Source organism: Ochotona princeps, chromosome 3, assembly GCF_030435755.1.
Source record: "Ochotona princeps isolate mOchPri1 chromosome 3, mOchPri1.hap1, whole genome shotgun sequence".
Taxonomy (NCBI): domain Eukaryota; kingdom Metazoa; phylum Chordata; class Mammalia; order Lagomorpha; family Ochotonidae; genus Ochotona; species Ochotona princeps.
In genome coordinates, this window is record NC_080834.1 from 11,089,817 (window position 1) to 11,106,552 (window position 16,736).

Consider the following 16,736-nt stretch of genomic DNA (forward strand, 5'->3'; position numbering starts at 1 on the left):
ATTCTGCCATAGGAGAGTGAGGATTTTCCTCCCTCTCTCTCTCTCTCCCTCCCTTGTAAAGATGTATTGATTCATTGAATCACTGACAGGCAGGGTGATGGTAATTCACATCTTCTCTCTACTAGCTCATGTCACAAATAGCTGCAACAGATAGGTCTGGGCCAGGTAAAGCAGGAGCCAGGAACTCAATTCCAGTCTTCCATAAAGATTACAGGGTCACATTTGTATTGGGACCATTTTCTGCACATTAGCAGGAGGATGGATTGGAATCAGAGGGACAAGGAATCAAGCAGGAATTCACTTGTGGGAGGATGGTATTGCAAGCCGTACCTTAATCCACTGTGGCATGATGCTCAAACAGGATTCTTAACCTGCCAGGAGGTAATGCTGCCCTCTGAGTTTTTACTGTCTAGGCTGCTTAGGAAGTGACCACTGTGTCACTTACTAAAAAATAACTGTACTTGGGGGTGGTGTTGTGGCACGATGGTTGAGCCCCTGCATGTAGTGCCAGCATCTCATGCGGGCACTGGTTTCAGCCTCAGCTGCTTCGTTCCCCATCCAGCCTCCGGCTAGTTTGTGGAATGAACCTTCAGTTGGAAGATACTGTGTGTGTGTGTGTGTGTGTATGCACCTGCTTTGTTTCGAGCAGTGGGACAATGGAACTTGTTTTGTGCTTTTGTTTTTTCCCACTTAAATGTTAAGCAGAACCTAAGTAGGTAAAATAGTTCAATATTTACTGCAAGAATGGAAAAATATGCTGTTAGTTTTTTGGCAGATTCTGTCATCAACCACTCAGAAGAGCTTATGGCATTTCCAAACAAATGTTGAAAGAGGCCCTGTGTACAGTTGCCCGGGTGCATTCTTTTCGCTTCTCTATTTATTCTGTTTTAATTCTTTATTCTTCAAGAACATTGCCAACTGTCTTTGTCCATCCTGTTTTATCCTTTCTGAAATCTCTGTATTTAATTCCAAATTATCTGGAACCGACTTGTCCTGTGTTATATAGTAAGTATTTTTGTTTTCCGACATAAACATGGGACTCAGGAGTCATCCTGACTGAGGGAGGCTGAGGTCATGCTCTGCTGTCATGGTTAAGCACAGCGCTCAGCTTGCTCCTGGGGAGATAGCGGTCCTTGGTGTCCTGATGGGCGAGGCTGGGATGATGGGGATTCTGAGTGTCGGTTCTGGAAGGAGAGAGGGTGCTCATCGGGCATGTTGGAAGGCAAAGGAAGGAGCTGCCTCATCATCTTTTCTATCCTAAGAAGATCCTGTGAGCTCCCCATTATTCGTGCAAATTTAGGTTGACCTCTACTTTCCTTCTTCATCTGGTTCTAACCAGCTTCTCTGAAAGTCAGTTATTACTGGCCTTTCGTGGAAGCACAGTTCAACCCGAGCCAGCTTTGCTCCGGGCACATAGGCACTAGGGCCCCTTCTTATTCTGGAAATGATTGTAATCACTTTTCTAATTCAGAATGCCTTTTCTGATTCTGTGATACTCAAAGATATCACAGTATCTTTATGTCCTGGGTCTCCTATCCATTGTTATGGCTGGCTTTCCAGTTTCCGTCTCCCAGGCTGAGTTCTCGGAAGTTGTGTGTCTGCCTGACCCCTTCTGTTCCATGTGTTACAAGTTGGGCATGGCCTGGCGATCCCTGTGGATAATGAACAAATGATACAGGCTTCGATTTTCTGAGCTTTACAGCTTAGTTTTAATTTTGCCTTTCCTTGTGAAATAAGAGATGGGTGGAATTTTCCCAACTCCACTGTAGTCGTCCTGACGGTCATTTGAACATACCTGTGTATGACTCGAAGAGATTGGAAAAGAGAGAGGGTGGTGATGGTGGAGGTACGTTGTCAGCTGCTGTTTAACAGTAACAGCAAAGGTACTTTTTAATCAAACAGGGTACAAGGAATTTTCTAAGGATTTGCTTACTTGAGTTTAAATAGATAGTCAAGCGTAGATTTTGCTGAACTGTAGAACCTGAGGGAGGGTTGGAGCCATAATGTCAGGAAGCCTACCTTTCCTTACTTTCCTTCTGTTGAAGAGATGTTGTAGCTTACCTGCAGGAAAATAGCTGTGTAATCCCTTTAATCTGTGGTTCACACTGTGTGCTTTCTGGACTTGGGCCAGCGTTGCTGAGAACATTCCAGAACGTGAATTCCCAAGGATTACCAGAGACCCTACCTATGAAACTTTGTGGGTGTATCCTGGAACAAATGTCTTAGCAATACCCACATTTTTACACATTTGTTATCAAACCTGTGACATTTAATTGTCTTGGGTTGTGACAAAATTTGAGAATTTGATAGAAGACAGAAAGCTAGGGAAAATGCACAAACACGTTTCATACAATAGGAGAGCCTCGAACCCCTGCTTAAGTAAGTGGAACATTTTGTCATTAGTCCTGTGCCATACTCTTGATTGTTCTGTCTGGAGAATCTGGTTGTTGTTTGTCCTGTAGCTTGCATAGTTCAAGACTCTGTCTTACCCCAACCTTTTGGTAAGGGGAGTTTGTATCTTGAGATATCTTTGTAGCTGAACACCTGCTTGGCTCAGCTATAGACTTGACATTGTAGAATCTTTTGGAGGATCCATGCCAAGCAATGTGAAGGACATTTGGTAAGACCTACTTTCTTGAACAGAAACTTGATTTTGGTGTTGGGGGCAGGGTGTGGGCCTAGTGACTAAGAGTCTTGAATCTTACCTAACTTATCCTAACTCCAGGATCCTGTTACTATAGATCATTGGCGGTAGTAGCGGTGGCTGAAGTGACTGGAACTTTGCGGGACTTGTCAGCTCCAGCACTGGTCCCTGACTGAGGGACTGTTGTAGGTATTTGGGGATAAGCCAACAGATGGGAGTTCTGTCTCACATACTGGTAATCAAGCATTTTAAATTTATTTATTTTATCTGAAAGGTTTACACACAGAGGGGGGTGGGGGAGAGAAGGGGGGAGAGAGAGAGAGAGAGGAAATATCTTCCATCTGCTGATTTACTCCACAAATGGCCACGGTTGCCAGAGCTGAGCCTGTCTGAATCTGGGAGGCAGGAGCTTCCTCTGGGTCTGCCATGACGGTGCAGGAGCCCAAGGACTTTAGCCATCCTCCACTGCTTTCCCAGGCCATTAAAGTAGGGAGTTGGGCCAGAAGTGGAGTAGCTGGTACTCAAGCTCGCACCCATATAGGATGCCATAGGTGGATTAGCTTGCTGTGTCACTTCACTGAGCCCAGACAATCAAATTTTAAAACAACACCCCAAACCTAGATTTAACAAAAACATTTGGTAAATTTTTTTCTTAAAATAAATGCCACTTATAATGACTAAGTATCATTATAGACACTTAGAGTCATAGAAAAAAGTAGAAACAATGACAAATGTCTCCATGACAAAACAATTATTTTGTTGTAAGTTGTAAACAGAAGGATTTTAAGAGTCATTTGATGGACCTAGTGCAACAGCCTAGCAGCTGAAGTCCTCGCCTTGCACATGCCGGGATCCTATATGAGTGCCAGTTCTAATCCCGGCTGCCCTGCTTCCCATGCAGCTCTCTGCTTGTGGCCTGAGAAAGCAGTGGAGGACAGCCCAAGGCCTTGGGATCCTGCACCCACGTGGGAGATCCAGAAGAGGGCTCAGCTCTGGCCATTGTGGCCGCTTGGGGAATGAATAATCAAACAGAAGATCTTCCTCTCTGTCTCTTTTCTCTGTGTATCTGACTGTCCAATAAAAATAAAATAAATCTTAAAAAAAGAAGAGTCACTTGATGAGTGACATTGAAGAGAGTTTTCAACTGCTAGTTACCTATAGGAAAATAGCAGCATCAACAAACCTAACTAAACGATAGGTGTTAGGCCTGATCTTGTTCTAAATTCCTCGTAGTAGTTGGTCCAAACCTGAAAGCTAGTACATGAGGTCAGTACTGTTAGTAGTCTCCTGACTGAAATGGTGCTGACAGCAAGGCGTGGTTTACCTTCTGCGTGACGTGTGCTAAGTGGCAGGGCCTTGACCTGATGTTGGCAGATGTTCCACTTCCCCATCCTTAACATGTACCTGCCACCGTTCCTCTGGGGTGATGAGAAAACACGGCAGTGAACTGCTGTTAGGTGGGTGTCAGTGCCTTCAAATCATGTACGTCTGTTTTGTGTTAAGCTGGGTAACATTACATTCTCTGTGCTGAATGTTTATAATCCTCTGAGACTGGAAGGAAATGTACAAATGTGGCATTCACAGTTGGCGTCCGTAGCAAGGACTGACAGAATTACTACCAGTCATGGAGTCTTTAACATTTGTTTGTTTCCTTTGTACTTTGATCTTCAATTTAATGCCCGTTTAGGTCACGTGAACTCCTCAAAATGTCATGAGCTTTGCATGTTTCAGTAATTTAATTTTCCTTTCAGATTTTTTCCCAGAACATTAAGTGGAAGTTTCAGGTTTTTCTTTAGTGTTATTTGGGGGAAAAGAAATCAAAACTAACTTGATTTTAATACTTCCAATGAGTAAGAGCTCATTTCTAAGGGATTAGTGTATTGTGGAAGTGAAGAAGCCAAGCTACAGGGTTGGAATTCCTGGATTCAAATACTATCTTCCTGTTTAGCAGCTTTATGGCTCTGGAAAGTACTCACCGCATCTGTTACATGGCAAGAGTTCTCTGTGTCCCATGGGACTGTGTGCAGAATGCCCTGAGATAATGCTTGGAAAGCGGTGTTTACATTAGTGCAGTGCCAGAGCATGGCCAGTGGCCTATCAGTACTAATTACTGCATGCAGAAGCAGAAGTATGGGCACAGGGTGTGGCTTCTTACTTTGCTACTACCACCAACACCACCACCCCACACTTCACAGTAACACACTGAACATTTTTCCATGCCAGCTTTGAAAGCTCTAACCTATTTCTTTTGAAGGGATGGACACTGTTCCATTGAGAAAAAGAATGATGATGTAAATGTACTCCTGTGAATGCACATTGGGATTCTGTCCTTTTGTCTCCCTGTCCTCCTCTGGGAACCGTTCAGGTGATCTCATGGACACCTGTGTGGTGGCACATCAAGAAGAGGTGGGGCTTACTTAGCATCCGATGATGTGTCCCTGGATGCTGACCTGCATGCTGTAGACTCGAGCTCACTCGGGAGGACAGGACATCAGTGCGGGCTGCTTGGGATCTCCATGCAAGCCACCCTCAGAATCCCAGACATGGGCTGGCTTGTGCCTGTGCAAAGGACACCTCCCCGAGATAAGCAGAACTTGATTGGGAGCTTTCATATTTACTTTTGTTGGGCACCTTTCCCCTCAGATTGCAGCTTTGTTTATATATTAAAACTTTGTTGAAGTCCATGCTGAGAGGCAAAATTTCTGCCCTCCCTAACTGCCTGTCTCCCCTGCTCTCTGGCCCTTCTTCACCCGATTGGCCCCTTCCTGTCCTGCTGTTAGCTGACCACAATCAGGTCTCCTCTCACAAAGTGGGTGTGGAGGGGGAGGAGGGGTCCTGTACCTACCTCCCTACTGATTCTCGTGTGTGTGTGTGTGTGTGTATGTGTCCGTCCTGTTCCTGACTCCTTGTGTGGTCCTTCGGTGTGTGTGGGTTGGAGGGAGGGGTCCCAAGCCTTCTCTCTTACAGCGGCACTGACCTTCTCGCTCATTCTCTGGTGCAGAGACATCAGGCCCATGCTGAAACCTCTGTACACGCTCTCCCCCTGTCTTAGTGTTATTTTATGGGCAATATGTGCAAATTTTTTCATCTTCATAGTGGTGATCGCACCTGTACACCCAGGCAACCTAGAAGTTCCCTTCACGTCCCATTTGTAACCTGCTAGATGGTTCTTCAGTATGAACTTCCCTTGATGCTGAGTTTGTTGTTTGGGGAGCACTGGGTCTTAGTTCACTGCTACATTGGTAGTACCCCGTATTACCTGACGCAATGGAAATAGTCATTAAAACTCACTGAGCTGATAAAGGCTAGGGGGCTACCTAGAACATATGATGTGTGCTGTGGTGCTGTGGGTGCTCACTCAGATAACCGTCATCAAATTTAGATCTCAGAAAGGATGAGTAAGCTTCCAGTTCTTTAAAGTGATTAGAGAAAGTCTTTCACATTATTATTACTACTATTTTGCAAACCTGACACAGCGTTTCTGCTTCTAGCCAATGTATTGGTAAGCTTTTCGTCTGCACGACAATTCATCTGACAAAGAGAAACATCTGGACCACCTCTGAATTAGAATGCTCTCTCTGCCCTTTTCAGGGAACCATTGGAAGCGTGAGAATGGCCAGGACTGGCCTGTTCTGGGTGACTGGTTCGGATCCAGCCAGGCTGCCAGCTGTTGTCTCTGCTTTGAGCTTTTGATTTGAGGAATTCTTAACTTGGGTTCTCCTTGGCAGTGTGCACAAGGCCCTCGGGTTTGGTGCCTACTCACTTCCCCCTCGTTCTTGATGCTTCTGTTTGTGTCAGAACATTTCTATGGGGATACTACGCCAATAGCTGTTCCTGGGGAAAGATCATCTGATTTCTGGTAAATAATAAGATTTCCTTGTTTGGCCCCAATTTCCAAGGCACAGTACAGCATGTATTCAAAGAAAAATGAGAACAAATTTGTAAAACATTGAACCCCTTCCCTGGGTGTATTTGAAAATTCTAAACATGAGGGAACTTCTGGATTCATGCTTACAGTGTTGTCCAGGTTAAAAGCAGTTGTTGAAACTGCTGAATGTATCTTGACAATAGGATGCGGGAACTCTCTGCCATTGTTCATGCCCACAATGAGGAACTTATGACTGTTTATGAAGACCTATGTTATTGTAATATATAGGGAACTGAGTGTGGAACTGGTGGTGGGGAGTAAGGGAAATCCCAGAGCCTGGGGTACTACTGTATCATAAAATGAGAAGAATCAGAGATGAAACAAAGTTGTTGAATGAGTGCACTTCACATTAATATGGGTTGCCTAGATCCTAGACACACTTGTTTATATTTTCACAAAGCCCCTTTTAAAATAGCACCCCCGGTTTTTTGGGAGGTGTGTGTTCTCTTGTTGAATTTGTGACCTCTGGGTTACTTCTAGGATATGTAAATGTAGGAACGAAGCCCTAGGAAGGCACTCTTTTTGCAGGAGGAAGCCTGTGGGACTTGGTAGCTGGGCTCAGGAGAATCCAAAGCGTGCTGGCAAAGGCAGCCGATGGCATGAAGGGGATGACAAAGATGATGTCGGGAACAGAAAAGTGCTATAGGTGGTTTTGTGAGAAACACTCCCTGCCCCTGGTCTGATGTGGGATGTGAGGCTAGGACTTTCACAGACTGTGCACCCCATTCCCCCCTCCAGTCCCTCCCTCAAAGTCGATCCATTCTGTCTTGGGATTTAAAGTAAAAAAAAATCTTTTTTTTTTTGCTGGAGGAGTGTGGATTTACTTTACAACTAAAGCTGGTGAATTACATTTATGGTATAAAACACGAGAACTTTCCCTAATTTAATGTTGTCTTGGCAACTCATCCTAGAATGCATTTCTTGCATGCTAGAATTTCTTACATTCTTTAAATGAAAAGTTTATTTTGATTGTTCCTGGAACCATTAACTAAACACTTAATGGCATAAATGGCTTAAGACAGTGTTCCTTTCTGGGAGTTGTTTGCTGCTTTTATTCTTTTTGACCTTCAGCTATGGTAGGGATTGTATATTACACATTTGGGAAAGCATAAAAATAATAGGATTCTATTAAGAAAATGGTAGTATTTGAAGTAGTTGATGAGCAAAGAACTTAACGTGCATAGCTCAACCAAATAATAAAAAGAAGCAATGCCGGGTTTTTTTGGTACTTTCTCTATATATAATTTTTTTTTAAGATTTATTTATTTGAAAAGCAGAGTTACAGAGAGGGAGGGCTGAGGCAGAGAGAGCCAGCAAATGAGAACTAGAATCTCCCTAAATCCTAAGCACCTGTTAACTGTGTGTCCTAAATGGTAGTTTGGGAATCTGAATGATTGTCAAAGATGGGGAGGATGGAAGGTGATGTCAGCAGGTTCCCCAGTTGCAGTTTCCCAATTGCTGGAAAGAAACTTAAGTCCTCAGAGTAATAAGAAGTGAAACTTGCTAAACAAGGAGTTGTTTGGGCTCAAGGATGTCAGGGAAACAGCTGTCAAAACAGCCTTCAGTTCTTTGTATGTTCTAGTCAATTAATTTCTCATAACGGTGCAATGGGAGATTACTTTTCCTCCTCTCAGTCCTGTTTTCTTAGTCAAATCTCAAGGAAATGGGTTTAACTGCTCTGCAGAGAATCTTTAGAAGAATAAGTTCTCTTTGTGCCTTAGGCTGAAATGTTTTCAAGAAGAAATATTAGTAAGTCATTTATGTACTATAAAACAGTGCCAGTATTTTAGGCTATAGAAAATTTGTCCCCAGAGAGTAATATTTCAAAACATGTGTTAATCATCCTAAAGTCAGTTCCTTACATGGGTTGCTGTGAATCACTGACTGATGGAGCCTAATTAATTAACCATAATTTAGTCTATGCTAATCACATAGTTATTATTCTAATGCAAATTCAAGAATGATGAAAATAGTTGTGAGCAAATTGTTCTCCGTTTTCAGTGTTGTGCTAAATTGCTGTTTGTCAGGAAGCAGAACCTTCAGGTTCTTGCTGTCCACCTTGGTCTTGTGCCAGAGCAGGGCACAGCATCAGTTCCAAATGCACACTATCCTTGTGTTTCACCGGGTGTTGGTCATGACTGTATCCCCACTTGTGGGTTTTCTATCCAGAATTGTAAGGAGATGCAGCCACTGATGGCTCTCACTGCTTGTCAGGTTCATTGACAGCGGGAAGGGTACCCTGCCCTTCCTACCTCCTTTCATGCCATTTAAGTTAATTGAAGGCATGAAAAGTGCATCCCGCCCATCCTGCCTTCTGCACCATTCAGAACTGAAAGCACGGAAATTACTCCAGAAGCTCTGTGCACCTGGTCACTCCTGCCTCTTCCTGTACTGGATTAGGTGAACTACAGGAAAACTTGAGGCTCTGGAAACTTCCCTTCCTGCCTCCTGCACATGGACGCTTTGTGCTGTGTGGCTCTAGATCTGATTGGAGGATGAGAGCTTAAAAACCCTTGACTTTTGCTGTTCGACGCAGTGGCTCTAAGAGTGTAGCGGGAGCTGCTGTTGCCAAGCTTGGGGGAAATAAAGACTCCTAACGTCCTACACTTGGGTCCAGTGTGCTCTCTCTCGCTCTCCCTGACAGAGTGTGACTGGGACTGAGCACAGACCTTCCAACAAGCATTCAAAACAACTCTTCTGATCCTTGGGGTCTTTATAAATGAGTTGGTCATGTTCTGAAGCCCTTTCTCTGCAGAGAACTATTGTCTGTCAGATTGGAGGACAGAACAGTAATTCTGGTTGTATTATACAAGACTCAAACGGCAAAACTTGCAGAGAAAAATGTAGAGTATCTTCCCAGTCTTAAGTAGGTAATAATTTCTTAGGATATAAAATGTGCTAACCATAAGAGCAAAAATTGAGTAAGTTATGCTTCCTTAAAAATTTTCACGTTTTCAGGTTTCATTTGATGTTACTAAGAAAATCAAAGCAAGCCCTAGGTTGAGAGGGCATGTTCACAGTTCTTGTCTCCATTAAACGACTGATTTAAAAAAAAAAAAAAAACTTGAATTACAAAGTGCTCAGACAACAATAAAAAAGCAAAGAACTCAGTTAAAACAAAAGGCCGGAAGACTTAAACAGAAAATCCACAAAAGGAGGCCGATGATGACAGGGCATATCAGAAGACAATCACTGCCATCAGTCAGTTGGGGAATGTAGGTTTCAAGGCACAGCGAAATAGAAAGAAACAGGAGCAAGCAAAAGAACCCTGAAAGTTTCAAAAAAATGGAAAATACTGGTTCTTTAGTACACTTTAGGTTGGAGTATAGTATAGTGCATCGTCATTACGAAGACGATCTAGTCATTCCAGCCCTTGGTGTTTGCCCGAGGGCCATGCAAAGTACATGCTTATAATGTTAAGACACTTCCTGGATTGTACGGAACATCTGCAATCCTACAGACCCAAGCTGGGAGGAACCGAAATGCTCACCAACAGGTTCAAAGAGATAAGACACATTGTGGCAAGTGTTGAGAGTGGAGTATCCTATGGGGGCTAAGTGGAATGATACCTGCCAACAATGTAGTTTGGTCTGGCAGCATGTTGAAAAACAGAGGTTAGACCCAACGGAATGCATGCTGTATGCTTCTATTCAAAGCAGCTCTGGAGGCAGCGCCTGGAGGCCATACAGAGAGAGCTGTGGATGTGTGATTATAAACTTTCAATTGAAGGTGGTGATTGTATGGTGTCAAACCACACTGAATTTTACATTTAGTATCTCTTTTGTTGCCCTGTGTGTAGTTCATATTCTAAATTAGGCAGGGAAATAGAAGCACAACAACACTTGGCATTGAAGCAGTACAGTTGTTCACAGACACAGAACTGACTGTAACTGACATGCAGATGGCATGGGTAGATGGAATGTGGCAGGGAGTGGGTACTGTATGAGCTAAGGAATCTAAACAGTAAAGGCTTTCTGGGCAAGAGATATTTTATATTGTGCTTTGAAGGTACAAAGAGAGGCAAATGTTATCAGGGATTGAAGGGTCAAATAAGGTCAAGCTGTCAGTTCAAGAAAAAAAGCAAGATGAATTTTAAGGTCCATGATGTAATAATGGAAGCTGTTTTTCTATTTAGTGTGTCATTTCCATTGATGGTTTTATTCATCTATCTCGTATGTGTGTATCATTTTCTTCTAGAAAAACTAGAATTAGTTCTTCAGTACTTCAAATGCTCTTTCCATTTTCTAAGTTCCTGATTTGATGTCTTAATGTAGCATTTAATCTTTCCGTGCTATGTCCTGTTTTTTGAAGATGTATCTTTTCAGAAAGGGTTGTACTCCACTGTCCCAAGTAATGTTGAGTCCGCTGTCATGTGCTGTAGACAGATGTCTGATAGAAATACAGGCTAGGGAATGTCTGTTGGACTGTGAAATTTTTCCTCTCGTTTATGTTATTGATTTTAAAAAAATACTAATGTTAGTAACTGTAATTTCTTAATTGCTATCAATCATGCATTGATAACCTTTATCAATCATTCTTCTAGGTAGGTATCTTTTCTTTAGATTTATTTTATTTTTATTGAAAAGTCAGATACACAGAGAGGAGGAGAGACAGAGAGGAAGATCTACTGTCTGTTGATTTACTCCCCAAGTGGCTGCAATTGCTGGAGCTGCGCCGATCCAAAGCCAGGAGCCAGCAGCCTCTTCCAAGTTTCCCATGTGGGTGCAGGGTGCCAAGTCTTTGGGCCGTCCTCACCTGATTTCCCAGGCCACAAGCAGGGAGCTGGATAGGAAGCGGGACTGCCAGGGCATGAACCGGCACCCATATGGGATCTTGGCACATGCAAGATGAGCACTTCAGCTGCTAGGCTATCATGCTGGGCCCTAGGTAGCTATCTTATTCTCTTCATTTTACATGTGAGGAAACTGAGTAAACAAAGGTTCAGGGGCAAATCGGAATTTGTCTTTTTGCTTTTATCATTTTGGGGACTTGTCATTACTGAAAGGCAAATGGCATTGGCAGTGACAGCAGCAAACACTGGTTGCATTCATTTGTCATGCCACTAACTGCTCTGGGCAATGTGTGTGTGTGTGTATTAACTGGCTTACTCTCCATTATAGCTTAGTGAGAAAAATGAAGCAGTCACTAAGTGACTTCCTCAAGGTTGTAAGTGATGGAGTCAGGATTTGAAACCGGGGAGTCAGATAGAAGAATGTGTAGTACTAATTTTTGTGCCAGGGAGGCCATGCTGCTTTTATCCAAATGCTGGTGATCAGAAATGTTTTGGACTTCAGAATATCTGTGTGTAAGAAGTTTGGGGGAGGGCCCAGCGCCATGGCCTAGCGGCTAAAGTCCTCGCCTTGAACGCCCCAGGATCCCATGTGGGCGCCGGTTCTAATCCCGGCAGCTCCACTTCCCATCCAGCTCCCTGCTTGTGGCCTGGGAAAGCAGTCGAGGACGGCCCAATGCATTGGGACCCTGCACCCGTGTGGGAGACCCGGAAGAGTTTCCTGGTTCCCGGCTTCGGACTGGCGCAGCACCGGCCGTTGCGGCTCACTTGGGGAGTGAATCATCAGACGGAAGATCTTCCTCTCTGTCTCTCCTCCTCTCTGTATATCTGACTTTGTAATTAAAAAAAAAAAGTTGTTTGGGGGGAATGAGACCCAGGTCTAAACACACAAAATTAATCTGTTTCATGTCCTGTGTTTTTGGCATGTACATGTGTGGAATTGGGGCATGTTACATGGTGGAGTTTGGTGTCAGTGGTTCAACCTGTGTAGCTGGGCTCTGCCTAGCTAGGGCTGGTTGTGAGAACAGGTCACGTACCTTTTCTGAAAGGGATAGAGATAAATTTAGATGGGGACAGGTGATTGAGGGTGGCATGTGGTTAATGAAGAGCCTGTGCTTTTAAGGCGATTTATCATGCATGGCTGGGCCTGGATGCTTTTACTGACATAATTTCTCTAGTATTTCAAAACCTTCACCCTCCTTGAAGTAACAAGTGCATGTGGACATGAGTGTTGTTTGCTAAAAGTTGTGGTTAGTGAAGGAAAATCGGTCCCAAAGTCAACTGACCCATTCTGAGAACAATAGCCTTGCCACAATACCACATGATCAGGCAGTAAGTGTGTGTTATGTATTGAAAGTTCAAATAATGGTTCTAAGGGGCGGCGGACGTATTTATCTTTCTCTAAAAATGATTTCTACTTAATCTGTTTTTGGTTAAGCAAGCTGTGTTTTTGGTAACACAGCTGCCTCAGTGGCGCCAGGTAGGAGGCCAGCTGCTGTATTCACACGCTCCCTAGACTGACAGCTGGGCTTAGGTCTTCTTTTCACCTCAGACTGTGCTGCCTTCATTTATTCGCTTCTACAAAGGTGGTGCTTCCAGTAGTGTTTATGGTGGGAAGAGCAACAGTGAGATCCTTGTGCAGAAGTGTACGTGAGCAGTTGGAGGGAGTCGGAGAGAGAACGTCCAACTTGGAAGCCTAAATTCAGCTACACAGAGGATTATTTCTCGTGTTCTGATTTTGTCATCAGTATACTCTGGGCTGTCAGCTCCTAGCAGGGTTAGGTTAAGAACTCGAGTTGTCATTGAGATTAAAATCCTCTTCATGTTTCTATAAAGAGCATAACAGTATACACCTTGACATTTGCTTGCCCATTGAAGTGTAAGCTTCAGGAGGCCAGGGACTCTAGTAAATGAACTCATGGCTGAGACATCTCTAGCTACGGAAGGGGATTTCCATCATCCTCTGGAGCAGGATGGACTGTGGTGGGAACTCAGCTGCCAACCGTGGGTCTTAGGGTGGACTTGCCAGGAATGTCCCATGAAGCAACAGGTGAGTGTTCTCTAGCCATTTGTCTCCCACCCCACACAAGTGGCCCATTATATGTCTGCTTCATGTAAATCATGCCCGGGGCCCAGTGGCTGGGAGGGATGAAATCCCGGGGAACAGAGGGTCCACTTTCTTTTCCCAGTGACTGCTCCCACGTCTGTTGTCCCCTTTGGGCCCAGCCTCAGAAGCCATTTAGCTGACCGTTCTCTCTTTGATATACTAACACCACCAGCAGATGTTGTATAATTGGCTAGAAACCTCCAGCCCTATCTGGCTGTTTTCTTCTCTGAGAGAGAAAGGGTCAGAACATAATATCTGAGGCCTTTGATGCTTTTCAAAAAACAACAGATGGGAGGCCTCAGTGAAGAATAAAAAGCCAGCAATTTAATTTAGGTTGAGTCAAGACACAGGTTTCAAAGAAACCTGTAATTGATCAGATCCAAATATGAGCAATATTTCACTCTACCTTTGAAAGGACAGGTGGATTTAAAAGCTTCATGTTAAACTTGGGTTTTCTCTGAACTGATAATAGCCAAGTGACTGCTCTACAAAGGAGATTAATACAATCTTGATCAGATTGGTTTTTCCTTGCATGCTAGCTAGGGAAATAACCCCTTCTCTGTTCCTTAAACCTCCTGAAGAGGAGCCAGCGACCTGGCAAGGTGTTTAAAGAACTTGGTGGATTAGACTTGACCAGTTTTGTGCTAGGTTGCAAGTTAGGAAATAATGACTTCTCTCACAGGCTGGTCTTCCTTGCTCCCCGAGCTCCCTTCCCCACTTCCTAATCTGGTGCCTTTTTGCTACATGTCACCATCAGCTATTTAAGTGCTCTTTCAGGTTAGATATTTGGCACAGTGGTTTAGATGCCAGCTGGGCTGCCTGCACCCTGTACTGGCAAGATCCTATGTTCCAGGCCCATCTCCACTTCTGAACCAGTTCGCAATTGGTGCACATTCTGGAAAGCCGTGGGATGGGATAACAAGTACTGGTATATCTTTGACATTCACATCCTTGGCTCCAAGTTTCAGCTTGACGCAGACCTCGCTGATGTGGACATCTGGGGAGTTAAACCAGTGGGTGCAAGATCTCCACCAAGAACCCAAATATCCCTATGTGCTTTTAAATCAGAATTGAAAGTTTTTCCCCCTACAATTCTTCTAAGAACCCTCCCTCCCCCAACGCTGATTGTCCATTTTTCCCAGTTGTATTTTGCTGAGAGGTGCCAATGAAGATTATAATTTCATGTATTTACCAGAGTTTTCTCTCCAAATATACATTCACAATACTAGAGTATTTGTGGAAGGACACAGATACTGTGGGTGGTGGGTAGAGTGAAAGGCAGGAAGCAGAGGCATGGCAGGGCTGGTGTGCACCACGGGAGCGCTGTGTGCAGCGCAGGGAGCCAGGTGACTTCCCCGTGCCCTGGATTCCAGCTCCTGGGGAGATCAGCTGGGTAGCCTTGCTCAGTACCCATCTTTCCAAATGTGGGTCTGATACTGCAGTGCCCCTGCCCCCCTGGGTGTCCGTCTTGGAATACTCTGGTGTCTGCTTTATTTCTCCCTTCCTCTCTTTTTTAACGAGTCAGTGAGGAATTTAACAAGAGAGAAAAAACCTATTTTGGAGAAATGAAAATAAAAACAAAATTATCAAAACCCATGAGATGTAGCAAAAGCAATATTAAAAGGGCTATTGATCTTCTATTTTGCAAGGAGGTTTCCTTATACCAGAGAGAACATATGATGTTTGTCCTTTTGGTATTGGCTGATTTAGCAGTTATGACCATATGCAGTTTTATATACCGTTGCAAAATGTGTTTGTGTGTGTGTACATTTAAATGTGTGTGTGTATTTAGAAACTGTATTGGACTATAAGATTTACTGTGTGCTTACAAATCATATGAAGTTATTTTAGTATTTCATAGTTATTATTTTCTTAATTTTAGTTTAATATTTTTAATGTTGCAATTGATTGATTTATATTTCTTAAGATAACTTTGTAAACTGTAGCTTATTTTTTTTTTTACCAATATCATGTTTTACTCAATTTCTCCAGTTAGAACCATGTTGGATTTGTAGACAGTATGAGTTTGCATGTAATCTTACCTTTCCAGAGTGGCTCTTCAAGGCATCAGTGAAAGCTACTGAAACATTTACATGTGGATTTCAATTTTTTTCCACCAAAATAACATCTTTTAAAATTTTTTTGATAAACTCTTCTATAGTACTTGAAGTATTTCATACAACATTTAAGGAAGACATCATTAGTGATGCATTTCAGATTTGGATCTCAAATTTTGCCAGACCAAACACTCGGTACACACTAACCAACTCTAATGTTCAAATCAAAACTAACTCACCCAAACAAATGTAGATGGGGACTGTCCAGGATCACTCGACGTTGCTGCACGGCCAGTCAGAAATCTTTCTCTGTTTTCACTCACCATCCACATCCACTCATGTGATTTCGCGGAAAAGCTGTTTTCTTACCTGCTTCTTCTGCGAGTGAAAGAAAACTCCTTTCAGAATAGTTCTCTGTGTAGACTGCTCCACCCCGCGTTACTGCTCATCATTAAGAACAGATGAAAATCAGGAACCTGCCGGAAACCACGAGGTAGTGGGGCGACTCTGACTCTGCCGCACAGGGATGGGTTACCACTTGGTGAAATGAAGATGGGCCGAGGAAATGTACACAAGGAGGAAGAAGGACCTGGTGTGTTCTGTGTGGGTGTCTGGCTCAGTTCTTGGTGAGGTGCTGACCTACCAAAACCAGTCTGGCTATTTTTATTGGAAGAAATTACAGAAAGAGGAGGAGGAGAGACAGAGATCTTCCATCTTCTGATTCATTCCCCAAATGGCCAGAACAGCTGGGGCTTGGCTGGGCTGAAGCCATGAGCCCCAGATTCTATCCAGATCTCCTGCATGGTTGGTAGGAGTACTTTGGCCCATCATCCACTCTTTTCCCAGACACTTTAGCAGGGAGCTAGATTGGAAGTGGAGTGACCAGGACTGGAACCTATCCTCAGAGATAATGCTGGTGTCACAGGCGGTGGGTTAACCTCCTGAGCCACAGCACAGCTCCCCCAGCTTGGCTTTTAAAATAAATTTTAATTGTTGGCTACTTTTGTATATTTATCCACATGATCTGGTGAATAAACAGCTAGGGAACAAGCTAAATAGATTTTCTGAACTGCACCATATTTTGAATTTAATATGTTAATGTGTAAGGAAATTATGGATTTGATCTGAAACTCTCTTCTAAGAGGAAATGATCCACTACTTTGCCATGTAGTATTTCTAGAATGGGGCTGAGAATTAGAGTTACCTGTAAA

The 16,736-nt window shown here is 43.5% G+C and overlaps 2 protein-coding genes across 5 annotated transcripts in view; one reads left to right on the forward strand and one right to left on the reverse strand.

Annotated features, from left to right (window-relative positions):
- P2RY14 (purinergic receptor P2Y14) overlaps window positions 1-15,934 on the reverse strand; it is a 43,875-nt gene extending 27,941 nt beyond the window's left edge. The window contains exon 1 of the mRNA XM_058661440.1: window positions 15,765-15,934. The gene's annotated coding sequence lies outside the window, so the exon portion shown is untranslated. The remainder of the gene's footprint in view (window positions 1-15,764) is intronic.
- Window positions 1-16,736, forward strand: part of MED12L (mediator complex subunit 12L) — a 327,308-nt gene that overhangs the window by 158,100 nt on the left and 152,472 nt on the right. The window lies entirely within an intron of this gene.